The 24,465-nt window shown below is 39.1% G+C and overlaps 1 long non-coding RNA gene and 1 pseudogene across 1 annotated transcript in view; one reads left to right on the top strand and one right to left on the bottom strand.

Annotated features, from left to right (window-relative positions):
• Window positions 1–3,249: 3,249 nt before the first annotated feature.
• Window positions 3,250–24,465, bottom strand: part of LOC142876858 (uncharacterized) — a 46,639-nt gene continuing 25,423 nt past the window's right edge. Inside the window, exons 2-3 of the long non-coding RNA XR_012923692.1 lie at window positions 20,921–20,975; window positions 3,250–3,430 (exon numbers count right to left, since the gene is read on the bottom strand). This is a non-coding gene — a long non-coding RNA (uncharacterized LOC142876858). The remainder of the gene's footprint in view (window positions 3,431–20,920; window positions 20,976–24,465) is intronic.
• Window positions 8,649–9,219, top strand: LOC105885677 (transcription elongation factor SPT4-A-like; annotated as a pseudogene).

Here is a 24,465-nt window from a genome sequence, read left to right as displayed (position 1 = left end):
ATGTCCCCAGGTTAAGACCTTGCATTCCAAGTTTCAGCCCAGAGTGAATTTGTATGGCCAAGTTATAAACCCCTGAAAATAGGAAACTAATGCCATGAGGATTTAAAATAATAGAAAATGTTTCACATAATATAAATCCATAAGCAGTGTATTATATTTAAGTCTTAATATCTACATACTTGGATTATCTTATATCTTGACAATCACACAAAGTAATCTCTCTCCCTCTCCCCCTTTCCTTTAACTCTGGTTCTCATTCCTATGTATTAACAATGCTCTGGGCCATAAAATACTGTATTAATATTAGTTTGTCACAGCAGACTAAATTTAGAACAACTCATTAATATGGGAGAGTTAAAGGCAGTCAGCCAAGAGTACCAGGGACTGTAAGCTCTTAAGGCTATAAGTTATGCAGATATGCCACTTGAACTGGAGAGCCAGCCATTCTTTTTGTTACTAATAAGAGATTCTATTAGTTCTAAGCTGATTCTAATTCTAATTAAGAAATGTGGGAAAAGGCAATTTTGCCATTGTAGGTATAGTTGATGTGCAACTGGAATAAGTCTTATATCATCCCGCTTGGCTTCCTAGTCGTATAAGATTAGTGGCACATGCATGGAATGAATATCCTTTCTGCCATCCACATAAAAAAAAAAAACAAAACAAAAAAAAAAAACTTCACTGCTGTCTTTGGGATGGCGTAATCATAATAGATGTTCCTGGAAGAAGTCTAGTAATCAGTGCTTTTTCAAAGCAAACCTTTTGAGGCTCAGAATCACCCCAGTTGTACAAAAAGTTTTGACTTTCTACAAATAAAAAATCTTTCAAATGGATTTTCTGGACCTGTTATGCCTTTCTTTGGGCTTGTCAAATTTTAATTTTTTTTAAATTTAGTCCCTTGCTAAGCTACAAATATTCATGTTTAACACCAAGTAGCAGTTCAGGAGCTGACGACTTGGTATGTACCTTTTGAATGATGCATAGAAAGCAGCAGTTAGCACAAAGAAAAAGCCACCAGATTGGTCTCAGGGAAACCCAGTGTCTGAATTTTTCATGACTCCTCTAGCACTTAAAGAATAAAAAAACTGGCTACTAGTGTTGGGAGACCAATGTCAGGAAGGTCAGAGCCTGGAAACATGCAAGAGAATCCGGTCTTGCCTGGGGAAAGTGAAAAGGGATTTAAGCTGCTTACGAGAATTAGAAGGAAAAAAATTTTCTTTTGCTTTGTTTTGGTATTTTGCAGACACCAGAGTAGCAAAACAAAACCTATAAAAAGGTATGCAGTCATGCCTCTCTAGGGTTCCCTATTTTATGTCTCCAAGGACAGCAAAACTTACCTTCTCTTTTGGGTTATGGGGCTCATTGTTAAACTTCCTCAAATCAGCCCTTTGCTGGAATACTCGCTCACTCTTATGGGTTCTCCCTCCCAAGGAAACTGACAAAGAGGGGAAAATAGAAGCATTCAATTATAATATTTGTTTCCCTGGATGTGTTTGCAAACATTTCCCATAGAGGTGAGGGGCAACAGGGGAAGATGATATCTTAATTACATAGATATCCAGTGACTTGAGACTAAAAAGCATTCTTCCTTTGATGGACTTTTCTGCATTTTATGATGCTTTAGAGAAAATCTCAGTTGAGTCCAGGAAAACAAATGAGTAACTCCTATGGAAGGAAAAAAAATTTTACAGTGTTTAAGCAACTGATGACTTCACCTGTCACCATCTCATTAAGCTCTTAATGAGTTCTTTTCTATTCTTGGTCACATCTGATTTTTTTTTTAATATAAGTCCCTTTGAACAGCTGGGAGTAAGAATTGCCTTTGATCACTGAATTCTTCTGAATTTTCAGTCAAAACGAGGCCATTTTCATCCTGACTTGGGGTATTTTTATGAGTTTATTTCCCCCAAGTACATTCCTGGGCATAGTTTTCCAGGCTGAGAGGAGCTTGAACAATTAATGTATACATTTTTACATAAATGTTTATAAATTTAACAAAGGGAGAGAGCTTTGCCACAAGAAGCCTCAGCTCTTTTGAAGGCAGTTTTCTAATGATGACCCTTGGCGTGTTGGACCACATGGGATTCCTCTGAGAAGAGTCGGATGAAAATTAGTCTATTCTCATTTCAAACAGAATTTTGCTGAAGTCCTGATCAGAGCATCAGCATGGAGTCCGGGGAGACAACACTCGCTACTTGATTCACTCCGCAGCCTCCCTCTCCTGGTAATTGTTGCAGGAACACATAGTGACAAGGCTCTAGGATGTGAGCGGTCTGGATGTACTCCGGCTGTTACGCTCTGTTTAAAGATTTAAACCATCAGGGTATGATAAGGCTTTTTGATGTTCATTGAACACGGAGCTTGGGTACAGAAGAAGGGGAAAGGGCTTCACCAGAAGGCAATCATCTTTCAGAGCCACAGTAAGACGGAGAGAGGTGGGGAAATCTCAGCCTCAGCATAGACACGGAACAAAGGGAGATGAAAGGGGCAGGGTGAGGACGGGGCCAGCTCTGGCTGTGAGGCAGAACTCGCTCTATGAGAGTTCCACGTCTTAAAACACAGGGAAAACATTTAGTGTTCCTCTTTCGTTAAAATACACTCATGTTTCGGGGAGGGGGGAGGGTAACGCCAGCTGTAAATTTGGGTGGCTTCAGTTGACCCTGGATTTAGGAGAGCCTCCCATGGCTTATTTTGAAATTATTTAATGAGTATTTACTTTGAATCAGATGAATGTCATTTCCAGCTCTCGCCCCCACAAACCTGGAAGAAGACCTTCCTTAAAGTATATTTTTAAGATCCCTACAGTGTTTTCTTCCCCCAAAGGTAAATCCTGAATATTTGTCTTGAAGAACATAATGATCAGAAATGAAAGGGGATAAAAAGTGCCCCCTACAGAACCCAACCCAATTTTTTCATATCCTCTTCTTTGGCAAAATATCAGTTTTTTTGCACTGTTCACAGCCGTCTCATGCCGTGTTACCAACCTGGCACTTTGATTGTATTAATTAGACAGGAATGGAGACTTCTCCATTTTTTTGTCTCCCCAGCCCCTAGCGCAGGGTCTGCTACATGTACCAAAATCCTAACAAATGTTGATCGAGCTAAGGAAGGAAGGAAGGAAGGAAGGAAGGAAGGAAGGAAGGAAGGAAGGAAGGAAGGAAGGAAGGAAGGAAGGAAGGAAGGAAATGATAGGGTGGGTATCAATTTATTTTCTATGCCTCCATCCAAAGTTTCAGAGAAACGCTGCGTAAAGAAAGCAGAAAGTTGTGGTTTTCCCTCTTGCAACCTGTGGCAGCAAACGGCATGGCGAGGCGGGGCTGACGAGGGTCCGTCCTTTGGAGTCAGGCACACCTGGAGTTGAAGGCTGCTTGGCCACTCGCTATAACTCTGGGCAGCTTATTTCACTTTCCTAAGCTTTATTTTCCCCCATCTGCAAAACAGGAATATTAAAAAGAGCTCCCTCTTTGGGATGAAAAAAAATCCATGTAAAGTGCCTAGCACAATGTTTAACATACAGTAAAACTTTCAAAAAAAAATTAACTAGTATTGTTAATGTTATTGCTAATAGTACTGCTCTTCAAAACACTTTCAGATAGGGTAGCATCAGAAGGAGATTTTAGAAATATATAGTCATCAACACAATGTAAAGGTGAGTCTCTCTAGTGACATGAATAATATTAAATATGTGTTGTGACCTTCTGGCCTCCTCTGGTCTGGCAATGTGCTCTTGTTCCCACCTCGTGTAATCATTCTCTAATTAGAGGTAAGACCTTCTTCTCTTAGATACCGGCAGGGGACTTGGAAGTGGGTTTCACCAATCAAACAACAGGAAACCAAAACGAGTCCTGCCTGTTTTAACCTGGAAAACGAAAAACCAGTCAAAACAACACGTGCAGTCCTGTGCCCATTCCCTCACAGATTTCAGTTCAGCACAACATAAAATCCACTGCTGCTGAGCAGGCAGAGAGGAAATGAGGCCCAAAACCCAATTTCACGTCATGAAGGCCACAGCCCTGCCTGAGCCAAAGGCCCATCCCCAGTGAGTCCTGTCCCAGGTAGAAGCTGCCAACACCAGCTGCCATTGCTCATTCACATCTATTATAAATCAAGCCCTCTCACGTCATCCTCACAACCCTGTGAGAGAGGTATAGTTTACAGATGAAAAAATTGAGGTGTAAGGTGATATTATCAAGAAAATGAAATTTACTACCATTTTCATTTATTTCTCTTTTAACATTTTGCTTAGCAACCCGCTGGACTGGCCTAGGGCACTCAGTTTCTCTCACTGTCCCAATCCCTTAACTTCCCTGGGTCTCAGAGTTCTCATCGGCATCACTGGAGCATGGGGAGTGGATGTGGTGGTCCATTCTAGACTACAGTCCACGATTTGTGCCACCAGGGCAGAGCTCTCCACCCACAGCCGCTGCCTCCTGCTGGCACTAGAATCTCTGTGAAAACCATGCGCCTTCTATAACAATCCTCCTCTCCAATTTCCCTGGCCTTCCTGCCTCTAGTACAGGAAATGGGAGCACGTCAGCTATTACCATTATGGAAAGAGGCCATTTTAGCACAGCTCAAATCTGGGGAACACTATGGCCAAATAACTTGCCCCACGATTGAGGCATAAGGGAATAACTGTTTTCTTTTCTCTAGCACACTAACACAGAGAAAGTCAATCCTCTAAAAACAAATTGATTGATGATATAATTTAATATCTTCATAAGATTTCTAGTGGCAGAATCAATCTGCTGCTAGCACAACCATCTAAGGCACAGGAGAAGAAAAATTGCACCAGTTGCTTTTCTTTTATCGCACTTCCGGGTGCTCTAAGAAAAAACTCTCTCCAGAAAATCAATAAGGCAGATTGTGCCCAGCAGTCCCCCATTACAGAATTAAATCCATATGCCAACACAAAACAACGAAGAGACCCAACTAGCAAGGGATCCATTTGCTTTGTTTGACTTTGGCTGCCAGGGAACGAGACCACAAGACTGGATGTAATTTAATGCAAACCTTGGCCTATCCTGGTCATGCATATGACTGACCCTCAGGGCACGACCATCAATTTTCTATTAAAGATCAGAGATTTGACATATCAAAGTCAACATCTAGCTGAATAACTGCAGTAACTTGATAATAATTCTTTTGTGGATTTCACAGTGGCTTTTCAGTAAAGTATCAGAAAGGTAGCCGATTTCAATCCTGACCTGGCAAGATCTGAATATGAAATAAAGGATTTCAGCTTGATCTCCCCATGATGTGAGGATGAATGTTCTGGTAAATGTTAACTTAGTGCTCTGAATAGCTCAGTAATAGATGGGTTTAGGCAGTAATAGGTTTAAAATGTCAACTTATTGAATAATAATTTCATGTTGTACAAATACTATGTGTAAGAAGGGATTTGTTTTGCAAATTTTGAAATAAATGAATGGATTTATAATGTCCTTGACTGTTTCACTGTTCTGGTAAGAATTTTACAGAAGAATCAAAATTAGTTTGTGCCTTCTCTGGTCTTGTTGTTTTTTTGCATTTGTTTCGGTATAGTCTTCATAATTACTGGGCCTCCCTGAATTCTGGTCCTTAATTGAGCTCTTTCCTGTTTTGGTCCCCAAAGCCAGACTGATAGCATTATTTCCTAGTAAAAATAAAAACTCAATTATCCTTCCCTATAAAATGTTTCATGACACCAATAGCATAAAAACCTTTCACCAACCCAGCTGTAAAATGTTCAACTGTTCAAAACATAAGAACTGAAAGAAATTCTGTTTCCATAACTGAACTCAACCCTTCAGTCCAATTATAAGCTGACAGCTCTATAAATCCTGGTGGAACAAAAGTGTGGGTAAAACCGAATTGTGATTGGGACACTGAGGACCTAGGACAAACACCTCTACCACAGGCTGTGGAAAAGGTCCCCAGATTCTGCAACTAGGCCCCACACACACACACACACACACTTCCAACCATCCTGTATGGAGTAAACATGTTTGCCTAGGGATAAAGGAGATGCCAAGAAATCATCCAGATGAGCTCTCTGAATACTTCAGGTCTTACTCTTCAGCTCCTCAGTTTCCCTCAGTTTCCCAGGAATCTCAGGAGGAGAAACCAAAGAGGCCCACTCTTGCCCACCAACCTGGCACTCTGAGTAGCTCTGGGTCTAATGGATGAAGGACGTCTCAATCTCCCACAAGCCAAAACCCCTTTCAGTGGTTTATAGACGCAGATACCTGGGTAATACCTGCATGAAATGGTCCTGGACAGATCTGCTCAAGCACTGAGCTCCACGGTTGAGCACGTCTCTCTCTGCACTGCAACCACAGAGAGATCCTGTCCTAGTCTAGGTTCCCCCAGAAGCTGACTATAAGACAAGGATGTCATTGCTAGTTGTTTATTTGAAAGATGAAGAAAACATCGGTTAAGGGAGGAAGACAGAGAAATGAAGGCAGTGGCCACCTTGGGTAACTGGAACTCAGTCCCGCTAGAGACACTCTGAGCCAGTATAGAACACAATCCTTAAGATTACCCCACTCAAGGAGTGAGGGATCAAAGTATTCGTACAACTCTCTGATCAGGCATTGGTTGAGACTGCTCCCATAAGGCATTAATTTCTTGGCATTTCCAGCCTACTGTATGGGTAGCCAGAGGGACTCAGGAGCTGGAGAAATCCTTCAAAAAAAATGTGCAGGCTGAAAGTTGGAAGTCAGGGACTATACTTAGAAGTAGAAAAAGAGAGGGATGTGGGCAGGGCATCCATAGCCTCTGCTATATGCACTGGCCTTTTATTAATTTTTGAAAGTTTTCTAACTAGTTTTTAACTTATGAAACTAATAAGGCTTGGCCAGGCACAGTAGCTCATGCCTATAATCCTAGCACTCTGGGAGGCCCAGGCAGGAGGATTGCTTGAGTCGAAGAGTTTGAGACCAGCCTGAGCAAGAATGAAAGCGAGACCCCCATCTCTACTAAAAATAGAAAAATTAGCCAGGTATGGTGGCACACACCTGTAGTCCCAGCTACTTGGGAGGCTGAGGCAGGAAGATCACTTGAGCCCAGAAATTTGAGGTTGCAGTGAGCTATGATGACACCATTGCACTCTAGCCCGGTGACAGAGCAAGACACTGTCTCAAAAAATATATATGTGGGGCCGGGTGTGATGGCTCATGCCTGTAATCCTACCACTCTGGGAGGCCTAGGTGGGCGGATCACTCAAGGTCAGGAGTTCAAAACCAGCCTGAGCAAGAACAAGACCCTGTCTCTACTAAAAATAGAAAGAAATTAATTGGCCAACTAAAAATATATAGAAAAAATTAGCCAGGCATGGTGGCACATACCTGTAGTCCCAGCTACTCGGGAGGTTGAGGCAGTAGGATTGCTTGAGCCCAGAAGTTTGAAGTTGCTATGAGCTAGGCTGATGCCACGGCACTCTAGCCTGGGCAACAAAGTGAGACTCTGTCTCAAATATACACACACACACATACATATATATATTTGTGTATAAATTTTTAAAAAGGAAGTAATATGGTTCATGTAAAACAACAACAAATTTAAACACTATAGAAAAGCACAAATTTTTTTTTGAAGGCCTTTTTCCTCCCATCCACTTAGTTTCATTCTCAGAGATAACCACTTTTTACAGTTTCTTGTGACTTTACATGCAAAACCTATAAATAAAAGCACACATAGCACACATTGGTTGGACACCCTTTATATGCCATACAAATAAGGTCATACTTGACATAATTTCCTGCTGCTTGCTTTGTTCACATAATAATGTATTTTGGACATCTTTGCATATCAATACCTCTATATTTGTCTCGAACTTTTTAATGCATACTGGTATGAACATATCGTAATTTATTTAACCAACTCCTACTTGGTAAACATTTCAGTATTTTTTCCAACCTCTTTACTATCATAGCCACTGCTGCAGCATTGTCTGCACACAAGCAGCTTATGTGCAGCAGACAATGCTGAATATCACATATATATCACATTTATCATATGTATGATAGATATGTGAATTTATCATATATATGATAAATTCCTACGAGTGGAATTATTCAAAGAATATGCACATTTTAAGATTGACAAATCATGCCAAAGTAAATTCTAAACAATATTTCACCAATTTATACTTCTACCAACAGTGCATGAGTGTACCCATTTTCCTATTATGTCTATGCCAACACTGGAAATGATCACACTTTTTGATCTTTGGCAAGTTAATGGGTTAAAATGGCACACCGTTGTCTTGCATTTCTTCTATTATGAATGAGGTTACTCAACTATATTTCTTTGCATCTTCTCACCCATCCTTCTAGTGTCCTCTTAGTCTTTTTCTCAGTTTTGAAAGCACCTTTTATAAGCAACTAATTTCCCAGTTTGTGTTTTGTCTTTTATTTTTGTTTATGCCTTTTTTCTTGCTGTGTAAAAGTATTGAATAACTATGTTGTCAAATTTATCATGTTTTTAATGATTTCTGGGGTTTGTGTCTTACTTAGAATAATCTTCCTCATTCAAAATTATTAAAAAACAGACTCAATTATGTTTTTTCTAGAACATTTATGGTATTATTTTTATTTGATATTCATTTTGGTGTAAGGCACCTAGTAGAAATTTGGTTAAAAATTATTTTTTTGCATTCAGAGAAGATGGCCCTGAAGATGGTGAGGAAGGACCTGTGGCATCTGTGAGCTTGTTTGCTGTGTTTTCTGGTCAAGACTATAGGCCAGTTTGAATATGACAGTTGTGACAATTGTGATGCATACCTAGAGATCAAGGGTAAGCAAGAGATGGTATATGACTACACAGCTCTTCCTTTGATGGAATCATTGTGATGATGACTCCAGAGGACAGCTGGGTCTCTACACGCCAGCAAGTCAGTAACTTTAAGCCAGGTGTGTACGCAGTGTCAGTCACTGTCATTTGTCCCAAGGAATCTTGCAAGAGCTGAAAAGTCAAGGAGTGACCTACAAATTCACAGATATTGCTATAAAGACCAAGCAAGATGCAAGGCTGCCAGAATCTTTGCTCTCCACCTCCTATCTTTGCTTGTTCTTTGATGTGGTGCTAAATGGGCAGAACTTCAAATACTCCCCACCCTCCAACTCTGAGACTCAACAGACTGAGAGAGCAGCATATCATGTCCCTAAGCCATTTTATTGTCTTTGGACTACTGATGGGGGTGGGAGGGATTTGGGTTGGTGGATTAACAGAGACTGAATTGATGGGAGAGTAGGATGCTGATTCTCCTACCCACAGCCCAAGGCTGCGCCCATACCTGTGGGTAGGACTCTGGGTCAAATGCCAATAAGTATAAGCCTCTACAAAAATAAAGTATTTTTTCCAAATGGCATCTGAATTTCCTACAATCAAATCTTTTAATAAATAATCAGTAATTAATTTGAAATTTATTTTTGTCAATAACCAATTACCATATGAATTTAATTCTATTTATTATCTATTCTGTTTTAAATGTTATAGATCTGCAATACAGTTTATTATCTGGCAATGATTGTCTTCTCTCTTTAATCTCTAGAATTTTTCCATGTTAATTTTCCAAATAAACTAGAGTATCACTTTGTCAAGATCAAAACAAAGTTGATATTTTTATTGGAATACTTGCTTATCTAAATAATTTAGGGAGTACTGGCATGTTTATCATATTCATTCTCCATACCCAAGGACAAAATATATTTTTTTCATTTATTAGTCTTGTTTTACGTCCCTCAGCATAGTTTCTTTTGCTTAATTGTGATTTTTATACCACAGAGAGTTAAGAGAAATATATTTTTCAGTTATAACAAACTATTATCATGTTCTCCCTTGAAAAGACAAAGTTTTCTTCATATATGTCCTATGTCTTCCTTGTTGAATTTATTTCTAAGTAATCACATTTGTAGCTTTGTTAAATGTTTCATCCCATTATATTTTCTAACTTCTTATTGTTTCTGTGTTAGCTATCAACTTTTTTAGTATTAATTGTACACCAGCGACCTACTGGATTCTCTTATTGTCTTTAAAGGTTCCCCCCCTAGTTGATTTTCTTGGACTTTCTAGATATATAATTATTAACACATCAAGTAGAAATAATAATTTTAAAATCTTTTCTCTTTTAATATTTATATATCAATTATTTTTCTTTTCCACTTGCATTGGCTAGTATTTTTTAAACAATGATAAGCAATAATGATGATTGTTGGTAATTTGTCTTGTTTCTGACTTTAATCAGAATGCTGCTAGTATTTTACTATTAAGAATAATGCTTGATTTTAAATAAAGGTATATATTTTATTATGTTAAGGAAGAATCCATCTATTGTTACCATAAAAAGAGTTTAATTCAGGCATAGATGTTTAATTTTTCAAATATCTTTTCACTATCGAGGAGTTTTTCTCCTTTGATCTATTTATATGGCAAATTATATTAACAGATTTCCTAATAATAAATTATCCTTGAATTCACAAAATGAATTTTTTTAGCCACATTCTATTGCTGTTGCATTGGATTCCATTTGCCATATTTTATTTAGGATGGTGTTTTTTAATTCGTTAGTAAAGTTTAAGTGTATTTTTCCTTTTTGTGCTTCTTTGACAGATACAGTCATGTACCGCAAAATGATGTTTCAGTCAATGATGGGCCACATATATGACAGTTGTCCTCTAAGATTATACTACTATATTTTTACTATACCTTTTAGATATATTTAGACATACAAATACTTACCATTGTGTTACAATTGTCTATAGTCTTCATTACAGTAACATACTGTACAGGTTTGTAGCCTAGGCTAAACCATATAACCTAGGAATGTAGGTGCACCAACAGGCTATACAATGTAGCCTAGGGGTGTAAGAGCAATGGGCTATACCATCTAGGTTTGTGTAAGTATACTCTACGATGTTCACACAATGATGAAGTCGCCTAACAACGAAATTCTCAGAATGTATCCCTGTCATTAAGTTACACATGCCTGTATTAGGATTGCTAGCAGGGCTTTTCTGAAAACTAGCAGAAGGGATTGTTCACATCTTGAGAGCTGATCTCAGAGCAATAAAGGAGAATTCTCTAGAGGCCACATGGTTTCTCCTGACATAACTCCAAGTATGGATATGGGCATAGTTTAATTCAAAATTAGGTATTGAGCACTTATGTATGTGGTGAAATTATATAAGAGGGATTTGGCTCTTAAAATTAGTATGCAAGGCAAAAAAAAACTAACATGTTATTGTATCAAAATGGTGAAAGGAACTTTCCAATTGTCTTGAAATTTCAGCTGAAGACCAAAGAGGAAAATAACTGGTGACAAATATCTATGCATCTGGTACAAAAGCAACGTGTATCCTTGAAAGACTTACTACAAGATGGAAAAACTGTGCTGTGTACCAGCTCCAGACTTATAAGAAAACTCAAAATATTTGAAAGAAATATTCACAGAGTCATTGAGGTAAAATGCTGTACTGTGATATTACCCCTCCTAAGTCAAATGAGAAAGGAGCTTGAAGAAAATCTCTTGCACAGGCCGGGCGCGGTGGCTCACACCTGTAATCTTAGCACTCTAGAAAGCCAAGGCGGGCGGATTGCTCGAGGTCAGGAGTTTGAAACCAGCCTGAGTAAGAGCGGGACCCCGTCTCTACTAAAAATAGAAAGATATTAATTGGCCAACTAACATATATATAGGAAAAATTAGCCAGGCATGGTGGTGCATGCCTGTAGTCCCAGCTACTCAGGAAACTGAGGCAGAAGGATAGCTTGAGCCCAGGAGTTGAGGTTGCTGTGAGCTAGGCTGATGCCACGGCACTCACTCTAGCCTGGGCAACAAAGCGAGACTCTGTCTCAAAAATAAATAAATAAATAAATACATAAATAAAATAAAAATAAATAAGAAAATCTCTTGCACAGAATGGAAACTATATTCCCATTCAGAAGAGACAAGTGATATGTTAGCCTCCAACTGAAATGTGAGCCTCAGAGACTCCTACTGCTCTAGGATGAGAGTTGAGCCTGGGCAATTCTTAGAAGATGCTGACAGCACTCTCAGGGTTTTGGGGTTATGGGGTTATGTACAAAGACAAAAATCTTGTGTGGACCAAAGTGACAAGAGAAGAGACGAAAAATGTATCAGTGGCTTATACTTCCAGAGGTTAGTGGTGCAAGGATGTTGAGTTTTCTTCTGAACTAAGGGGTTATCTCATGAGCTACTACCTTGAAAGGTCTCCAGCTGAGGAGGCTCCCTGCAAGGGCAAGACAATCCCAGGAGAAAAAGCCTGATGGTCTACCAGCCTAGGCAGGAGCTAAGAGAAGAGTTGTATGCACTCCATGGTTAACTGGAAAAAAGAGAAAAAAAAAAAAAAAAAAAAAAGAGTTGTGAAAGCTCAGCTAGAGGCTGGATCTCCAACACTGAAAACCAGTACAGTGCCAAAGGTCCCTACAGGGATCTCCAAAGAACCCACAAAAGGCCCAGAACAACAGAGGCAATTTTTAGCTATCTGCCATATGGTAGGCATAGTAGCCTGATTTCATGTACACTTGTCAAGTATGGCATTGTCCCTTTATCTCTCATCTCATTCTTCTCACCCTAGCACAGGAGCTAGAAACATAAAGAAAAAGACAAGAAGAATAGAACAAGGCAGTGTAATAGAGAAAAAAACAAAATACCTCACAGCTTCCCCTGCTGGTCTATAGGTTTGTGAGTGCGGTCTCAGCTTGGTAGGAAGTAGAAGAAGGGAGTAGTTTGGAACCGGGTGAGAGAATGAAGTTGCGATTTGAACTGAACTAGGCATTTTAATTCCTAAAAATTAGACAATTCTAAAACCAACTATGACTGGAAAAGCTATGAGATATGTCCAAGATAGCCAAGGTGTGAGGGAGACCCAACAGTCCGTATTTGAAGGCAGAGGTGAGACATATGGCATAGTAAAAATTCCCCTTGAAATCTCTCAAGAAGGGGTTGCATCAGAGAATAACACCCCATCTTTCATTAATACCAACAGAGCAAGTTTTTCTTCCAGCCCTGGAACAGATTGCAGCTATTTCAGTTGAGCACAGATGAAGTAGTTGGCTGAGTTTAGCTGCCATGTTGTAGGAAAAATATGTACCTTTAAACACAAGAATCACACCCAGCACAGCAATATGCTCACACCACAAGAGGTACAGTGAAAGTGGGTCCGTGTGAGAGAATGGAGGATAGAGGGTGACAGTCTCCCAAATGCTGCTTATTCACGGCCATAAGCTCATTAAATGCAATGGTGAGTAGCATCACATACTCACCTTAGTTAAATCTTTCTGCCTTCCTTCTCTCTCCTTCCTCCCTCCCAACTCTACCCAAATATGCATACAGTTGGCCCTCGAACAACATGGAAGTTAGAGGCACTGACCCTCCTCATGCAGCTGAAAATAGATCTGTAATTTTTGGCTCCCCAGACACTTAGCTACCTACTGTTGACCAGAAGCCTTACCATAACATAAACAATTGATTTATATATTTTGCCTGTTCTATGTATTATACACTGTATTCTTAAAGTCAGCTAGAAAAAAGAAAATGTTATTAAGAAGACCATAAGGGAGAGAAAATATATTTATCATTCATTAAGTGTAAATGGATCATTATAAAGGTCTTCATTCTCATTGTCTTTGAGTAGGCTGAGGAGGAAAAGGAAAAGGGGGCTTGGATTTGCTGTCCCAGGGGTGGCAGAGGCAGAAGAAAATCCACTTCTAAGTGGACCTGTGCAGCTCAAACCCATGTTCTTTGAGGATCAACTGTAGTAAGATGCATCTGGATAGGTAGGACTACACATGACGCAATCCACTTTTCCTCATTCTGTGAAGAACCAAAGATTAGTAAGACATACTTCTCAGTGGGTTCCCAGATAAGTAGAAGAGAAAACAATGTAAACAAAAGAGCAAAGTCTCATGGAGATACAAAAAATGTAGTGGTTGTCACCCTGCAGAAGACAGAAGAGACTTCCCAAAGTAAAATGGCCTTGCCCAAGGCCACCAGCCTAAACAGGCAGTGCCAATGTCCCAGAGCAGCAATCTCTTTCTTCTTAGTTGAAGTCGGAAAACCAGTTCTTAAAATTGATAGCAACAAAAATAATACCTTTTATTTACAAAGACTTGAAAGCAGTTTCTTAAGCTCTTTCAGGGGTTGAATGAGAAAATTAGAAAAGAGGTTAAGTCTTATACAAACATATTAAAGTTGGCCAGTCTGATTCCTGATTCAGCACTCTACAGCTTGCTGCCTCTGATGTAGAGAGCCATGAATAAAACTTTTAAGATTTATTATGTCTAGAATAATATTGTACTGACACTAACTATAAGCAGGTATTGACATAATCATAAAAGACTCTTAAAAGAAATTTGCAAGATATCAAGAATTATAAGTCCGTAAATGGATATTATTATAACAGAAACATAAGGCTGAGGTCAAAGACAACCACGTCTAAAGGAATGTCACCTTTTACTTATAACTTGATTCTAAGCTCCATGAACCAAGGTGAGATGTGTTGTGGCAATTCCTTTGCTCTCATGGAGTTGTTCTTCCAGCTTCTGCTCTCTGACTTCTTGCATCCCCTTAGGGTGCACTTGAATGTGATCTTAGGTTAGGATTCTCTGCTTCCAGAGGTAGTGTGGTATGATAGGGCTCTGGTTTAGAAGTCAGGAAATTTCTATCCCAGTGCAGACTCAGCCACGAACTAGCCAAGTGATTCATGCAACCTCTCTGGGCCTCAGTTTCACCATCTTTAAAATCTGAATTAAAAAGCCCAGCTCTATCACAAGGTACCCTGAAATCCAGCCACTGTTTCATCAGGGTATTTACCTGCTGTTTTCAGGGACAGAATCAGGAATCTGACTAGGACTGTGGCAGCCTGAGAATGGCATTTGGGTACAAGCCCAATCAGTAGCCCCGTGGCAAGGGACAATGGAGAAAGACAACCTTTTCCTCCCCAGCTGGTAATTGGTAAAAAGAGCACTAGAAGCCAGATCTTCCAACTCTGCAACAATTTCTGTGACCACACTTCACAGTTCAGACCCGTCACCATGGTATGGAAGGGTCCCCATTGATTGACCTTGATTTTCTTGTCTTGCCACCAGATAAGCCACATAATTTTAAGTTATTTCTTTTTGGCTTCCATACCTTGTCTCATTTTCTTCTTACTACCTCTATACCCTTCCCTCCTCATTGCATATAATTGCCTGATAAAACCCTAATTGTTCTTGTAGCTCACTTCACATGGCAGCTCTTTAATGAAACTTTCCTGACAGATCCTAGGCTAGGCCTTCTCTTTTCTATGGTCGTCTACTCATTTTTACTTCTCACAGTGTGCCTGCCATATTTTGCTTTGTATCATAACTGAGTGACAAGAGATTGTAAACTTCTTGAAGTCCTTGTCTCTCCCAGTACCTGGGACAAAGCCTTCCAGAAACGGTTCAGTCTCAGGGACACATTGTTAACAGCCAAGATAGATTAGGCTACACTGTAATGAAAAAACAAACCCCAACATGTCAGTCATTTTACTCAACAAAGGTTTATCAGAATCTCACGCTAAATGTCCAGTGCAAGTTGTGAGGGGCAGAATGTCTGTCATCACAGTCTCTCAGGAACCAAGGTAGAGGGAGGTTCTATATCAACAAGAGCTTCTACGATCCCTGCAGCAACAGATATAAATGTGGAGAATCAAACACTGACTCTCAGATCTTCTGCCCAGAGGTAACCCATGTCATTTCTTCTTACATTTCATTGGCCATTGGCCATACTTACTTTTAGGGTAGGATAGAGAAGTATGATCCTACATGTGGTTGGAAGGAGGAAAATCAGAATATTGATGGACATCTTAATAACACCACCATGCACACCATGCTGTGTCTCACCCTGGACTTTCACCCATTTTGTCACCTCTGCGTGAGACACTCTGCCCACTTTGTCCCTTCATCTGAATAGCTTCTCATCCAGATGTTTTCACTTGGAGTTCCTCTGAAGGCTCTGTTGACCCTAACCTACAATCACCACCATCACCAGACCTGGATAAAGTACCCCTCCAATATGCCCAACTAGCACCCTGTAACTGTAAGAGATCATAGTATTTTGGTTTCCATTTAACTCTTTTTCACTAGAGCAGAAATTGGTAAACTGTAGCCCAAAAGCAAACTCCAGCCTGCCACTGGTTTTTGTAAATAAAGTTTTATTGGAACACAGTCATGCCCATTCATTTACATATTGACTATGGCTGCTGTCTCCCTACAGCAGAGTCAAGCCCTTGTTGAAAAAAACATCTGGCCCCCAAAACCTGAAATATTTACTATCTGCCCTTTTAAGAAAAAGTTTGTCAACCCCTGCACTAGACCACAAACTCCTGGAGAGCAATAGTTATAGTTTCTGTATCCCAGCACCTATCAGAGTCCTTGGCTCATACTAGGCATTCAATACAGAGCTGTTGAATAAATGAAGACACGTGAGTGCGTAACCTTAACATTTGTACCCCCATAATATGCTGAAATAATAAAATAAAATAAAAATGAGTGTATACTGAAGTAAAATCATCTTCAAGTAAAAAGTACAGTAAAACAGAAACGAGGAGCATCAGAACTTCATATTTTGGTAAGACAAACTCCTTCAGATTCTCTGTTCCAGCTACATATCTTATCACTTTTTTAAAAATCAGTAAACACTAGGAACCAACATTAATCTTCTAAGTGTCAAGGCAACTAGAATTTGCCACAGCCTAGTTAGAACAAATTAAGCAACTGTGACACTTATGAAATATTTTAAAATTACAAAATTACAAAATCCACATCCATTTGCTCTGTAGAATATTTCATTCTCTTTGATTAACAAATCCGACTTCAATGAGGCGCAGACCCTTTCACACAGTATTGTACAGCCTTCCCAAGTACCACAACTGGTATGAATTGCCTTCGAGTGTGGTATCTATGAGGAAACATCAGTACACTGGCTCAGAGCTTCCAGAAGTAAACATGCAGTGCTGTATCTGGGCCCTGGTGATTTTACAGCACAGGAAAAAGAAAATCTTAAAATGCAGGCGAACCTGGAAAGTACAGCACCCCAGCTTGTTTATAACAGCAATTTCAGCTCGTACAGATCCACAATTTATTTGCAAACAGATTAATTAATGTTTCAGCAGCTGTTTGCAACCAGTCTGTGATCTCACTGAGCACAGATGACACTTTTTTCCTCTTCTATTCCATAGGGGTAATTTCAGCAATGCTTACATTAGGTTTTTACTGTATCAGCCCACATGATAAAATAAGTTGAGCCTTGAAGCAGCCGAAATGGCTTTACAAGATCCCCAGGCCACCAAGTCTCAAGTGATTCACCCATTCCACCTTTTCTGGGCTTCCTTTTAATTATGTCCTCACAATGCCAGTTTGCAAACCAATCTGCAAGATGAAAACCTGGCATTTTAAAAAATTGTTTTTTCCTTCTACTTTCAGGTCCCTCAGGGTTGGTATTCAGCAATGTGTACCACTGGGTGTAATAAAAGCAAATGCTTGAATATTTTCAGTAACCTGCCAGAGAATAAACAAATGGCAGAACAAACGCTGAAGAGCTTATGAGTAATACACTGTATAAGCTAGGTAGACCGCTACTGACAAAGCAAGGCAGCTCTTCTGATTGTATTTTTCTTCTTGAAGAAAAAAGAAACAAGGAAGACAAGACAAAATCCCCAAAGCCTCACTAGGCTAAATTTCCTTACTCTCCTTTGAACAGACTACACAGATTTTGTTGACTAATTGAGATCAATCCCAGTTGTAAATCGCCTAGCTATCCTACAGCTTTAATTAAGCTACCAGAGGGAGCTGTTTATCAATTAACACTTGTTACAAATTATTAGTAATTATATGGACCTTGTGTATATACTATAGCCTGCCAGACCAAAACTGGGTTTCCCAGTTGTTAGGGAAGCAAATTGAATAGTTAATGGGCCATTTGGATGAAGGCACCAGTCATCACCATAATTACAGCATTCTTTCTTTGGCAGAAAGATTTAAGGTGAGTTCCAGCCTCATCACCAGTAGTTAAATAAATATCACTTTAAGTGTTTCCTTTGTCAGGGCTTTGCCAGACCATATTAAACTGGTGAGCTTTCTAATATGGACTGCAGGTCTGTATTTACTTTTTGTGTAACAAATGTAATGAAGAAGGGGATATTAGGTAAAAGTTGATAATGTATTCAAGCATTAAAGCTACCTATTGCAGTATGCACTACGTTCTGTGATAATTTTAATTGGCTTAATTGAGATGCACAAGACTGATTAATGTTTAATTCCTTTATATTAAAAAAAAGAGTCAAGTAGTTCGACATTTCTTCAATTATGTTAGATCTTTCTAGACTTCAAAGGAATGTTACATTAGACAGCTAGATACGGGGTGAACTGATTAAAGAATAAAGACTGCTCATTATAATCTAAGAGTACAAAATTGGTTTGTGTAGCCTTTGAAAGTCAAAATTATGAGCTAAAACTTGAGCTACAGTAATTAACCCAATTTATAGTCATTCTTGCTTATCTATTTGCTTATGATTAGTAATTTTAAATGATCCATGAGATTGATTTACAGATATTTAAAGCCTATTCAGGGACCCAAAATGTTTTGTTCATGATTCTTAAAAACACTGGAGAAATAAATGTATTTAGTAACTCTAGTAAACATCTATTAGTGAAAAACATCAGTACAAAAAAGATTTGATAGTTAACTTCATTATTCTAGATGCATAAAATACTGAAATATTTTATAATGTAATCTACTTGCAAAAAATTTTAAAGTTTAACCTGTATTTGTTGTGGCTTTCTGGAAAAAATGAAATCAACATAAAAGTATAGATTTCTTAAGGTTATCAACTCTTATTTACTCTTAATAAATCTGTTTTTAAAGGAATATAGATAAAATATAATCTGCAGTGGCATTTAATTCTGTGTTCCACTTTTTCTCTCTATGGGAGTCACCCCTCTCCTTCACACATTCAGTTCAGTTCAGTTGGTGGAATGGTGACAGACTTCGGTAGAGGATTGTGCAGAAACCGTTAGGTAATCATGAGATATTAGAGAAGTATCTATCAGAAATATTAATAAATATTCAAAGTGATTAGCACATTTGCTACATTTTAAACATCTCCAGGACTTCATTAATATGAAAACTCAAAGCTTTCCATCTGAAGAGGGACACACAGAAAGCTGGGGCAGAGAGAAAACTTCATCATGGCTTCACTGAGGAGAGTCCAGGGGTTCAGAGCAAACAACGTTTTCTGGGACCTTTATAATATTATGACTGTATGTTATTGTATGAGTGAATGTGTGCATAACAGTATTGCCCAGGGTTGGTATCATGGAACACAAATTCAGCAAGGTGCTCCATGAAAAGGGGATTCCATAGACAAGTATGTTTGGAAAACTTGGCACTACATCCCTCTCTTGGAGAATCATAATACCCATTAGCATATTAAATGTTCTACATATTTTACTACAGAACATTTTTTCGTTGAATACCGACTAATATTAGCATCATCCTCAGGCCCCAGTAGTGTAATATCATAATATGAATCTAAATGAAATACTGGCACTTGTTTTCCCCAGAGCAATGTTTATCACCTATGTCCGAATAAATAAACTTTCCCATCTCACCAGCTTTGTTGGTGGAACAAGTTTCACATGCCCCAGCATGTCTTACCCTCATAACCTGGAGGAAGCAATCACAGAAGAGCAGTGAGGCTTTCGTGCTCCTATTGTTTCTAGCTGCTTGCATTGGTCTATACTTGGTACTCTGTGTAGCACCATGTGCTAGAGTTTGCAACTTTAAAAAAGATGGGGGAAATGTGTCCTGGAATTGGAGAGGAAAAGATAAGCCATTGAAAACTGAATGGAAATATTATGAGTCCTAGAAAAAACATTTTAAGTACTAACCTAACACAAAGTAATAATAATTCCTTTCTCATTGCTCTTTGAACTGAACAAAACCTAGGCCCACAGATAAATATAGATATGTGAGTGTGTGTTTCTACATGAGTATTTTCTAGCTGTATCTGGGGAGAGAGACTAGAAGCAGTAATACCTCGGTAATGGTGAACATACAGGCACCCAGATCTTGGTTTCTAAATGCCATTCCTCATCTATGTGCATTAGGGCTCTATAACAGAATGTCTGATTTCGGAGCTATGGTAGGATACGTACAAGATGCCCCTAGAATATCTTGCTATACCAGAGAGTAAGGAAATATTTGAAGGCTGATGGGGATATGTCAGAAGGACACAGAATCTAACTTCAAAGGACTCCCAACTTCTTAAATCTTGGAAAATTTGAACATCAAAATAAATAATTTTAGTAATAAATTACAACCCATAGAATAGAATAAGATTCTGTGAGACTATACAGGAAGGAAGGAAGGAAGGAAGGAAGGAAGGAAGGAAGGAAGGAAGGAAGGAAGGAAGGAAGGAAGGAAGGAAGGAAGGAAGGAAGGAAGGAAGGAAAGGAGGGAGGGAGGGAGGGAGGGAGGGAGGGAGGGAGGGAGGGAGGGAGGGAGGGAGGGAGGGAGGAAGGAAGGAAGGAAGGAAGGAAGGAAGGAAGGAAGGAAGGAAGGAAGGAAGGAAGGAAGGAAGGAAGGAAGGAAGGAAAATTTTTCTGAAAGTAAAGTGCCAACTAATAAATACAGAAGGAATGATGAAATTCAAATTCACCATTTGACAGTCATCATATGAATAATTGTTTCAGACAAGAATCACTAATGAATGTTAAAATCAGTGGGTATAGCTTGATGAGAAACAAGATATTTGCATAATTTCAAAGTATCTCTTCACAATATACTCACTAATTACCAAAGGTAAATTTTTAGTGGAGAAATCTGGCAGATACCAAGTGGGCCAAGTGATCAAAGTCCCCATGCCCACTAACGAGACGTATCGACACCACGTACCTCCTGATGCGATGCACTGAGAGGAACACAACCACACATCACTTCCGCAGTTTCCCTGCAAAAGAGGAAGTCTGAATTTAGTCATGAGGGAATATTAAACAAGCTCAAACTGAGGGACTTTCTGAAAAATGACTAACCTGTGCTCTTCAAAAATGTCAAGGTTATGACAGACAAAGAAAAACTAACAAACTGTTCCAGATTTTAAAAGATTAAGAAGACATGTCAAATACAAAGAGTACTCCTGGACTGGATCTGAAACCAGGATTTGTTTTTATTTATTTATTTTTTTTTTATTTCAGGATAGTATGAAGGTACAAACATTTTGGTTACACTTTATGTCTTTGCCTCACTCAAGTGAGGAATAGAGGTGTGCCCTTCCCCTCTACAATGCTCACTGCATTCCATTAGTTGTGAGTTTACCACCCCTCAACCCGAATCCCTGGAGAATATTACTACCGTGTGAGCACCATAGTGTTGATCAGTCAGTGCCAATTTGATGGCAATGGAACTAGAATTTTTTTCCTTTTGCCATAAAGGACATTAATAAGGTAATTGGAAAAATTCAAGTAAGATTGGTAGATTAGATATTAACACTATATCTATGTTAATTTCCTGATTTTGATAATTATACTATAATTATGTAAGATTGTTTCATTATTTTTAGGGAATACACACTTAAATATTAATGCATAGGAGTAAAGTTGCATGTCTGAGACTTAGTCTCAAATGATTCAGAAAGTATCATTTTCTATACATATATCAGGAGAGAGAGAATGATAGGGCATATAGTATATGGTAAAAAATGTTAACATTTGGGGGCTCTAGATGAAGGATATGTAAGAATTTACTATGCTTTGCCATTTTTTTTATAAATTTGAGATTATTTTAAAAGTAAAAATAAAATGGAAGAGAAAAAGCTGTGATCCTGGAGAGGAGGTACACTGGGGAAGAAGCCCTGAAATGGGGATACTTGGCTGGTTATACAGGAGCCTTTCCAGTGAGATTCTCCAGGGCTCTGTTGCCTCCTATGTACTTAAGGTAGTTCTGGGTGCCCGGCCCCTAAAGATATATTCCTCTCTTACCTCCCACCTACTCCCCTGCCAAAGCTCTGGACTGAGTGACTGCCCACAGGACTTGAATCCTAGAAATAACCCTGCACCTTCTTCAAAGAATACTCACTTACAGGTATGTACACCATATGATGCCAGTGTCACATGGCAAACCCCAGTTGCTACTTCTGGGAGAACATGAATGGGAGTGCTATAAAACTGCAAGTAATCATGGAGCAAAGGTCTTAGAGTCACAGCTGGAGGGAAGAGGGAGGAAAGCTTTTGAATCTTTTGTCCTTGAGACCAAAAATTACTCTTTCCCTTTCAAAAACCCTTTGTGCTTTACAAAGTGCCACAGCTACAGCAGGTGGGGTGGGGGAGCTGCCATAAATAAGATGAGATGGCAGCTGCATGGAGTAGCTAGGAAAATGTGCACCAAAAAAAAAAAGTGGAAATGTTTTGCCATTGGGATCTGGAATGTTCAGTGAAACAAGCTAACAATATCAGGTAATTAATGATGCAGACATCTGCTGAGAACAAATTATGGCAGATAAAACAGACTTCTGGGATTGAACAACCTTCCGCTCCTTCCCCTTCCCGCTTGTGTCTTCAGAGACTGAGTTCATTAAAAAAATTCACTGACAATAAAGTATTTGGAGGCATTAGGACTTGATACGTACTCTCCTTATTTAAGGTGTATTATATATTTTCCTGCCAGTGAAATCTCTTTCTGTAACTGAGAATGGTTGCAAGGTAAGAGGCAGGATGTTGCTTATTAAGAAAAGCAGATATCCCCAGAATTATAAGGAGGTAGTAATGGTGTAATCTCTAGGACTTGTACAACAACCTCAAGGAAAATGCAGCTGAAATTGGAATACTATTGCTATGTTAAGAGTTTTAAGAGTGAATCAGAATTAAACTAGATTTAATCAGGGTAAATTGGGAGCAATAGAACATTATTCTAGAAGAAAGTAGCCCCTAAAACATGGTTTCTCGTTCTGTTTTGCTGCTAGGCCATTGTAAGGCTTTGAACAAGTCATTTGAACACTCTGGGCTTCAATTTCTTCAGTTGCTGAGTAGAGAACCATATACAGAAGAGAGTACATTAGGAGTCTATTGCTGTAACCCAGGCCAGGACGAATAGTAGCTTGAGTCAGGGTGGTGACCATGTAGGTGTCAAGTGAGAGAGTTAAACCAAAGAGTCCAAGCCTAGGAACTTATTTGTAGGACTTTCTTCCCAAATGAGGGGGAAAATCAAGGCTATGAGTTTGGCTCTCTAGGCTAATTATCAACCTGACTCATTTACCCAATATCTGGCAATAATATTTATTGAATATATATTAGGTGTTAAGACCTGTGCTAAGTACTAGGACCTGTACAGTGGTGAAAAAGATAGACGCCATCTCTGTACCCAGGAGCTTATAGTCTGGTTGAATACAGAGATGAGCAAATCAGCCGTTACAGTGCAGTGGAAGAAGAGCTAAGATGGGGGAGTTCAGGAGCTAAAGGATCACAAATGAGGTCCAAGATACCTAATTATGGGAGAATCAGAGAAGACTTTTGGAAAAGATGAAATCTAGGCTGAGATCTAGAGAATAAAAATGAATTTACTCAGCTAAAGAAAAGTGGGCAGGGTTGGGGAAGGGATGGTTTGTGGGCAGAGAGATTAGCAGCTGTGAAGGCACAGCAATGGGAGATGGTAAACTGGAGGAGCTGAAGGTAGTCTAGTAGGGAGCAGAGCATGTAAGAGATGGGTGAGTAGGCAGAGGACTTAAAACCCGTGTTCAAAAATTCGTTCTGTATCCTGAAGGCAATGGAGAGGGTTTGAAAAGTTTTAGCAGGAAATTAACAGTTATTCACTCATTTAACAAATAATTACTGGGCATCTACTATGTGCTAAATGCTTGGGAAATAGCAGCTAAACATCATCAGATATATGTATTAGAACACTAAGTCTGACTACTTAGTGGAGAAGTATAGAAGTGTATAGAAGAGCAAGAAGAGACAGGAAGACCAGTTAGGATAGCTTGGTCCGGGATGGTGTCTGTATAGGTAGAGAAAACATAAAAGACTTAAAGACTTCAAGAGGCATTGGCTCCCTTAGCCAAGAGTTTCACTGCCGTGTCTAACAATAGGAAAAGAAAGTTTGGTGATGAATAGCATTTAGCATGCTACACACTGCATCTTTGAGAAGAGCAGGCTCTTGAAGCCTCCCTAGTGAAACATCAAATTATTGCTTTGACATCGAGCTTTTCATCAAATACTTTACTACATCTGTCCATACTTACCCAGACAAACCATTATTAAAAGTACATGAACCAGCAACAAATAGATCTAAGAAGTAGTTAAAAACCTTCCAACAAAGAAAAGCCCAGGACCAGATGACTTTATGGCTGAATTCTACCAAAGATTCAAATAAGAATTATTACCAATACTTCTTAAACTCTTCTAAAACACAAAGCTAGAGGGAATACTTTCAAACACAAGGCCAGCATC

Source organism: Microcebus murinus, chromosome 2, assembly GCF_040939455.1.
Source record: "Microcebus murinus isolate Inina chromosome 2, M.murinus_Inina_mat1.0, whole genome shotgun sequence".
Taxonomy (NCBI): domain Eukaryota; kingdom Metazoa; phylum Chordata; class Mammalia; order Primates; family Cheirogaleidae; genus Microcebus; species Microcebus murinus.
Note: the sequence above shows the minus strand (reverse complement) of the source record. Positions and strands in the feature narration are given on the sequence as shown.